Below are 7,529 nucleotides of genomic sequence, written 5' to 3'. Positions count from 1 at the left end.
TATATATCATACTTCATTTTCATGAATGATATCGATTGTGCGCATGAGCACCTATTAAACAAATCTCGGGATATTTTATACATTTGACTTCGTTGATATTATTACCTACAAGCTTTGTGGCGTGCCCTGACGGACTAACATAAGGTCACTAGTCACGGATTTAGTCACTTGTCGTTACGAAGGGGATAGTTGGTGAACATCCTTATGGTACTGAGCTTGCATTTCCTTATTTCGCGATCTCTTTGGCGCGACCCTGTCCATGCCAATTTTCACCCTGCCACTCACCAAGAAGGAAGGACGACCCCCAAGTTGAACTGGCGCGACTCTGTCCATGCCAAGTCACTGTCCATGCCTTTTTACTTAGTCACGTTTTTCAGAAAATATCCAAGATGGTTCGAGCGGTTGAGGACGACGTTCGTGATGATGACAAGATGAAGAAAGAATAATTCTACAATTTTTCCTACAGATCCATGCAAGAGATTCCAGAGATAATCGTGATATACTACCCCGACGACGTACTGATTTTGGTGGTAACAGAGCAATAGAAATTTAAGGTAATTATCATGGCTGAAGGCGATAGTCTTACCCCTGGTCTCCCAGAAAGCGACGACGAGGAGATAACGTTTCCTAGTCACCGACCTACTCCACCGTTTCGTCGCGCGGCAGGCGATGGTCCTGGTCCTAGTCCTTTGCAACACAAGGCCTGGGAGAGGCCAATTAAGATCGATAACTTTAGCGGAGACAAACAACAACCGTGGAGAGTGTGGCATCGTATGTTCGAAAGGATCGCCAGTATTAACCGATGGGATGAAGAGAAAGCTAACCAATTGTTCTCCCTACTGAGAGGCCCTGTCTTAGAAGTCACCTATGGACTCCCCGACCATGAACTAGAGCATTATGATAACTTGGTGCACACTTTGGAGTGCCAGTTCGGCCCAGTGCGTCAAGCCGAACTCCATATAGCAGAAATCCGGAACAGAAAGAAACGACCCGACGAAAGCTTCAGAGAACTTGGTCGTGCTAACAAGAGACCCAGCGCATTGGCCTATGACACCAGTCCATACGAAACTAGGGAGCGCTTGGCGAAAGCTGACTTTATAGCCGCGATTCCTGACTCGCACCTGAAAGTCATGATTCTACAAGGGAGACCATCTAACCTGGAGGAAGCCGTCGGCCTAGCTGAAGAGAATGCTGGCTATTGCAAGTGGGCAGGAGAGACAGAAGGGAAAACAAAGTCTTCAGTTCGCAATGTGAATGTTGAAAATGAAGAAACATCTATGCCTCGACTTTTGAAGACTAATACAGAACATTTGCAGAAGATATACAAGAAGCTATGACGCAGTTGACAATCAACCAAAACCAAAAGAGGAAGAGACCCAAGAGTGACATTACCTGTTTCAATTGCTCCCAAGTGGGACATTCTAGCTCCGAGTGCACTGAACCCCGTTACCAGGGAAACGATCAGAGGCCGGCGACAAGGGGCGCCCGCCGGTCATAAACATTTCTAGTACGAGTCTCACTTCACCTCTTTCGTCAGTGAAGTCCGATCCTCCTTCAAACAACGATAAACAAGAAAGAAACGACTTTTTACCAAAAACACCAGATATTAATGAAATGAGAGATATCAAGCCATGGATCTTAAACTAAGACCACGTTTAGAAGAGTCCGATTTAAACCTTTTGACAGCTGACGACAGTCCATTATATGTGTATGGACAATGCGATGTGAAAATTGGAATCTTACGGAATTCGGAGACTCCATTTACTGTAATAGTCGCCGACATTTCCACTGAGGGTCTTCTTGGTATTGACTTTATTCGATATTTTGATTGTGAATTATATCCTGCCTCAAAGACACTGATGTGCCGTGGAGAACAGATCATCTGCGGCAATGTACAACAATACAGAGAACGACCTAGAGACGGGAAATGTTGCCGACTATTAATGACGTGTACAACCGTCGTGCCACCGTTGAGTAGACAGGTGGTTTTAACAACAAAGAAAGGCTCTGGTCAGAGAGGAAAATGGGCTGCAACCGAACCAGTCCAGACCATGAAAACAGCATCCCAATCAAAGCCAGCCAATGATTGGACGATCCATCGTCGATGCAGAAGCGAAATTAGTCCCGATACCAGTTATCAACATGTCAGAAGATTCAATCGTGTTGGAAGCTGGAAAGACCATTGCCTTAATGTCAACACTGAATAGTGTTCAGTCCTATCATATAGGATGTGAAAAACCTAACAAAGGGACAACTGGAAGACGTGATGCCAATGTAAGTAAAGATGAGAAGAATATCAGCGATGAGGACGAACAAGAAGAGCCTCAGAAACACACGAAAGATGAAACTAAGTTACTCACCAGGGAATCGGCGACTGTCCAGCGGACATACATGGAGTACAGAGCAAGAGAGCTCTCCTCTGATGTCACGAACAGGTCGATTTCTCGGGGAGGTGAAATGGGAACCCAAGATTTGAGATGGTCTGATCAGCCATACGGAAAATTCCGCGGGATTACCAGAAGTTTGCCGGTACGCCGGACCGAAAGGAGGGGATCAATGATGCCCGTAACTCCAGTTGTCTGTACTGGGACCTCTGAGTATCGCGGTGACGCGAACGAAACGATTGAAACGAAAAATACCGGTACTGTAAATATGTTAAATGTACAACAATCTCCCCTACGAAGTTGGCCACACGAACGTTTTGGTCATTTTACAACCTTAGCATTTCGATTGCATTTCTTTTTGATGAACAGAGCTGTCATTCCATGGTTTCAACATTTGTAGGGCACAACCATGGCCAAGGTGTACCATTTTCAATAATAAAAATTATGGGCACATGCTTCTGTTTAATTGACGTTAGCGTCACCTGAATTACCCAAAAGTGTGAATTGTGCAGCCCATATATTTGACCGTAACTAAGGGCAGAATGGCCTGCCCATGAAATTTCTGGCCGTTTTCAATAAGGAGGTGTCTCTTAACAATAAATATGGGTAAGTTCCTTGGGCTACTCTGCAAGGAGAAAGAGGGTCCCGGATTATGGATGATGGGCGACCACACCCATTTCTGAACTATGCCAATTTCATACAAAATCGCTCCCCATGAAAAAAACTCAAGGTAGGATGCAGCTTTGATACCTTAACTTTTGATAAAAAGAACAAAATCCTTGCCACAACAAATATTTTTTCAATACCTCTCCCAATATGTACTTGAGAGTTAAAAACATGTACTCGTCTAATTGATAGGCCTCGACCCTCCAACCTATGAATATTCATTAGTGGTCTTGTCTCAAATTTCGGAATACGAAAAGATTCATCCATCCGCAGGAAATTATTGAGGCTTTTGAAGTCTGAGGCCATTAACTCTTGAAGGAGGCAGTGATAGGCCCCATGCATGCTTTTTCCACAAGTATGGCTTTTGTCAGTTGCGGCGGCGACGGGGGTTAATCACAACTGAAAGAATTGCTGCTGAAGCACCTAGGCATGCTTTCTTCCTGTGGTTCTCCATTGTTTTAGAGAAAAAATGAAGAGAAATGACTGATTTTCCCTCCAAATTGCCCTCAAATTCATGCCAAACACGGCCAAACTTAGTCAAACTTGTTTGGCAATGTTTTCCTGTGTTTGATAGTGTGGACGGGTCCCCAAACATTCGCCAACATGATGTTGGCTCATTTTGGCCAACAATTGTTGGCGAATGTTTGCTAGTGTAGACCAGGCTTTACGGTTTTATCAGAGGCAGCTATGCTTAACATTTTGAGGTACACGTATTAAACTATTAATTGGGTCCATCCATTGCGATTTAACAGTCGGTTATGTTTCCCTTGCCACATATTCTGAAATTTCATAATTTCAGATTTTAAGCACTCCGTACAGTTGTTGTGGATTCCAAATCTATCAAATTAATTTCCTATACACAATTCCTAAAATACACTGCCATCTAGTGGCAGAACCACAGGAAGTGACGCAGAGTGAGGCAGGTAGGTCAGCAACCTGCATTGTGTAGAGCGTTTAGAGTATTGAATTGAACAATAGCTATCACTGAAATTGATCCAAATAACTCTATTGTGTATGTCTTGCCACAGTAAGTAGGGGAATTAATGGGTTTCATGTCAGTGAACATGATAAGTGATAATAATTGACCAATTAAATAATGAGGGCAATAAAACAGTCTGATGATGTTTGGGCCATGTGATGAGGAACCTGGCTGAAGTCATGCATTGCATGCATTGGATTCTGACATGGACATGATGAATTTAATCCAATTCAATTCTAGAAGGCCTCTGTAGTTGTTTCTATTCTAGGCTGGCTAGGCCTTATCAGTTTGGGCCAGAAATATGTAGGAGATGCCTTTGACTTTGTGTTACCCAAACCCACTATGATTTTGCTTGGTTATGGTGGGGTTTTTTGTGAACCTAGGCCTAGTTTTATTTGCATTGCCGGAGTGTAGGCCTGGGAGTCTTGGACCTTTTAGTTGCAATGTTCAATTATTGCATAATTTAAAAAAAGTCACGAAAGTGCAACATTCCAAACACCAATGCTGCAACAAACTAAATACACGTTTATCTTAATTGCAGGCTAGAAGATGGACTCAAGTGTCCACAGTGATGACACCACACTGCCACCATCATCACCAATCGGGATTGACCGTGGGATTCCACCGCCACCAAGGACAAGTACCCCTAGGCCTGATGCACCACCAGTACCATCCGTAAGCCCTGCATGCAGCGACATAATACCAGTCATGCCAGTAGCTGAATCTGATTGTGAGTGCATTGATCCCTCATTGCTGGATGATGCTGGTGATCCTTTTTCGTAAGATCATGAATGATGGGACCATGTCACCAGAGTCTGATTGCCAGAAGTGCTACAAATGTCGACGTCCAATGTCTTGTCATGACAGGGAATGCTTGTCATGGATGACAACCGTGATGTCAGAGGACTTGATAGAGTTCGACTCATCAGAGGAGCTACAGTTCCAAATGGAAGTAATGGATTAGTTTTAGGTAAAAAAGTTACAAAACTATTTTGATGCCAATGAGTATGTATTTTCAAGGATAATAGATACAGAAAAAGAGAAAGCATCGATACAGTTGTACAACTAGTATTTGCACCAAAAAATCTGGAAATCTGAAGTGGTGCAATTTTTCACCATGCTGATCATCTTTGTTGTAACCACGACTGGTGCAGTGAGGTACACAGCAGTATCTGCGACTCTTGGGAGGTTGCTGAAGACAAGAATAATCCCCAGTTAATAACAATCTTAATAATTTTCGTCAAACTGTTAAGATTCTTGGCAAAACAAGAAATTGTGTGAACTTACTTGTTCAAAGAAACATTAGATTACATGGTTTGTTTCTGTAATTTACGCCAAGAGGACTCAGTATTTCATTTAGCTCCTCTCAATAAAATGCATTTCAAAGATATTGATATATACAATCAGCGCTCTTTGAAATGCATTTGATATCTTGACAATATTATAAGTAAATAGTACAGATATAGTACTAGTAGTTTGGGTAGTATACTGCTGAATATTGACTGTATTACAAATGTACCTTCATAACATTTCCTGCTGGATTGGAATAGCTGTGATCTTGAGTTTGTTGATGTATTATCCATATTCATTTCGGCAAATCTGGTTTATTCGTGGTCACTTGTTTGTAACGTTAGACAGCGGTTGTTCCAAACTGAAACATGATCGTATCATTTTGAGTGAAACAGGTACTTTGTGAAAAGAATTACTAACAAAAATACTATGCCATGGATGTATGTTGCATGTGATATGACGGCATTTGGATATCATCTAATGATAAAACTTGAAATAGGCAATTGACATCATTTTGTCTTGTTAATTTTTAAAATTATGACTAATTGACTTGCCCAAACATTTTCCATGCAGACATGACAAATGTGGTCAGCTTCTCATGCCTCATGTGCTGTGGCTGTGATATCTGGCTATCATTAGTCTCCCTGCAGGCCAATGGCCATGGACCATGGCCCAAGAAAGAGTAGCCTACATGTAGCTAGCTGCCTGCCATTGCATCATGATCATAAGGCTTCATGTTTTCATTAAATACAATAATGGCATTATGCACACAGTACATAGCCTATAGTATATTAGCCATAGGCCTACCACCACAACACAGAAAATATACTATGCCAGGCCTACATGTACATATTCATGATTAGTGGCAGAGCCATGCAGCATACTTGATACTACATGTACAATGCAGATGTACAACACAACACACAGTCCATTGCTGTTGTGTTGTTTATGACTGTGTTTATGGTGGCTTAACTCACATGATATGCATAAAGAAGCCCAATATCAACACTAAAACTTTACCTTCACTCAGTTTCCAGTTCCTGGCATGTTTAGTGTGCCTATTCAACTAATTAATACCATTTTTCCCTCTTCATAATGCTCTTCCAAGTACACATTGTGTTATGGTCATTATGTAGGCTGCCTCTATCTACGTCACTTCCTCCTAGTTACAGAACTGATAATAGGCGGCAGGTCAATTTTAGGAATTGTGTATAGCCCCTCTGAAATTATATTAAGAGCATTAGAAAACACTAAAAAACAGATTTCAAGTGTAAAATGTTTGAATAATTGACCCTCAGCATTACTTTTTTGTCACGTGTTTGACTGTCACAGATTTTGAGCAACCCTCAAAATTTTATGACCGTGAACACCCTTGGATCTATTCCGGTCCGCTGTCCCAGACTCCGCTACACCAGCCCTTGACGCAATTTGCCAGTATAAGTTGGTTCTGTTATTCCTCACTAGATCGCACGCTACCGCTGATATTAACCAATCAGAAGGCCTGTAACAAGAGCGCACTTTGATCACGATCTAAACAACCTCGCTTCTGGTCTTCTACGTTCAAAAACGCTGTGTCGAAAGTGTATACTGGCAGCATGCCAAGACTGGAGGCGAGAATAAATAAATGACTCATTAATGAAAAATCCACAATTTTTAAAGCAGCGTTCTGATTGGCTCACAACAACTCGAGGCGCACGAGATACAAAATTATGACATGGGGCTTGGCTTGCATATTCAAGAACGGTCTTAGATAGGTGAGTCCAGATAGAGTATATTGACGAAGAAATAAATTCGATCGTTTAGGGCGGGAAACGCGATACTTTCTTTCATTATAATTTAACGAAAGATCGTACCAACATTTTGTACAACATAAAGGGATCGTGTGCGGCGCACGTTAGTTTGGACGTTAGTCCCGTGGCCGAATTCCAGTTCAAACAGAAGAGAATCATGCCGCCATTATCCAGTGTGATGACGCTGGTCGATCAAGGGTCTACAACGAATTGTAAAACTGAGGCACTTACAAAATTGCTGCCAATAACGACGTATCCAGAAAAACTACCCATGTAAACACTTATGGCGAGATAGGGTTATTTTTATCTGTGACGGAGGACGAAATGATTTCAGAACTAAAGTGACTATCAAGAATGCATTAAAGTTATTTAAGTACGACAAAATGATGATACGTGTAGTTCAAACTACCTATGGCTGCC

The 7,529-nt window shown here is 41.9% G+C and overlaps 1 long non-coding RNA gene across 1 annotated transcript; it reads right to left on the bottom strand.

The window, feature by feature from the left end:
- Positions 1 to 5,026: 5,026 nt before the first annotated feature.
- On the bottom strand, positions 5,027 to 6,532 carry LOC135485666 (uncharacterized). The gene is made up of 3 exons (XR_010446594.1): positions 6,340 to 6,532; positions 5,549 to 5,680; positions 5,027 to 5,221 (listed from the first exon to the last, which is right to left on the bottom strand). It is a non-coding gene; the product is annotated as an uncharacterized LOC135485666 (long non-coding RNA).
- Between the last annotated feature and the right edge of the window lie 997 nt (positions 6,533 to 7,529).

Source organism: Lineus longissimus, chromosome 3 (genome assembly GCF_910592395.1).
Source record: "Lineus longissimus chromosome 3, tnLinLong1.2, whole genome shotgun sequence".
In the NCBI taxonomy this organism is placed as follows: domain Eukaryota; kingdom Metazoa; phylum Nemertea; class Pilidiophora; order Heteronemertea; family Lineidae; genus Lineus; species Lineus longissimus.
Note: the sequence above shows the minus strand (reverse complement) of the source record. Positions and strands in the feature narration are given on the sequence as shown.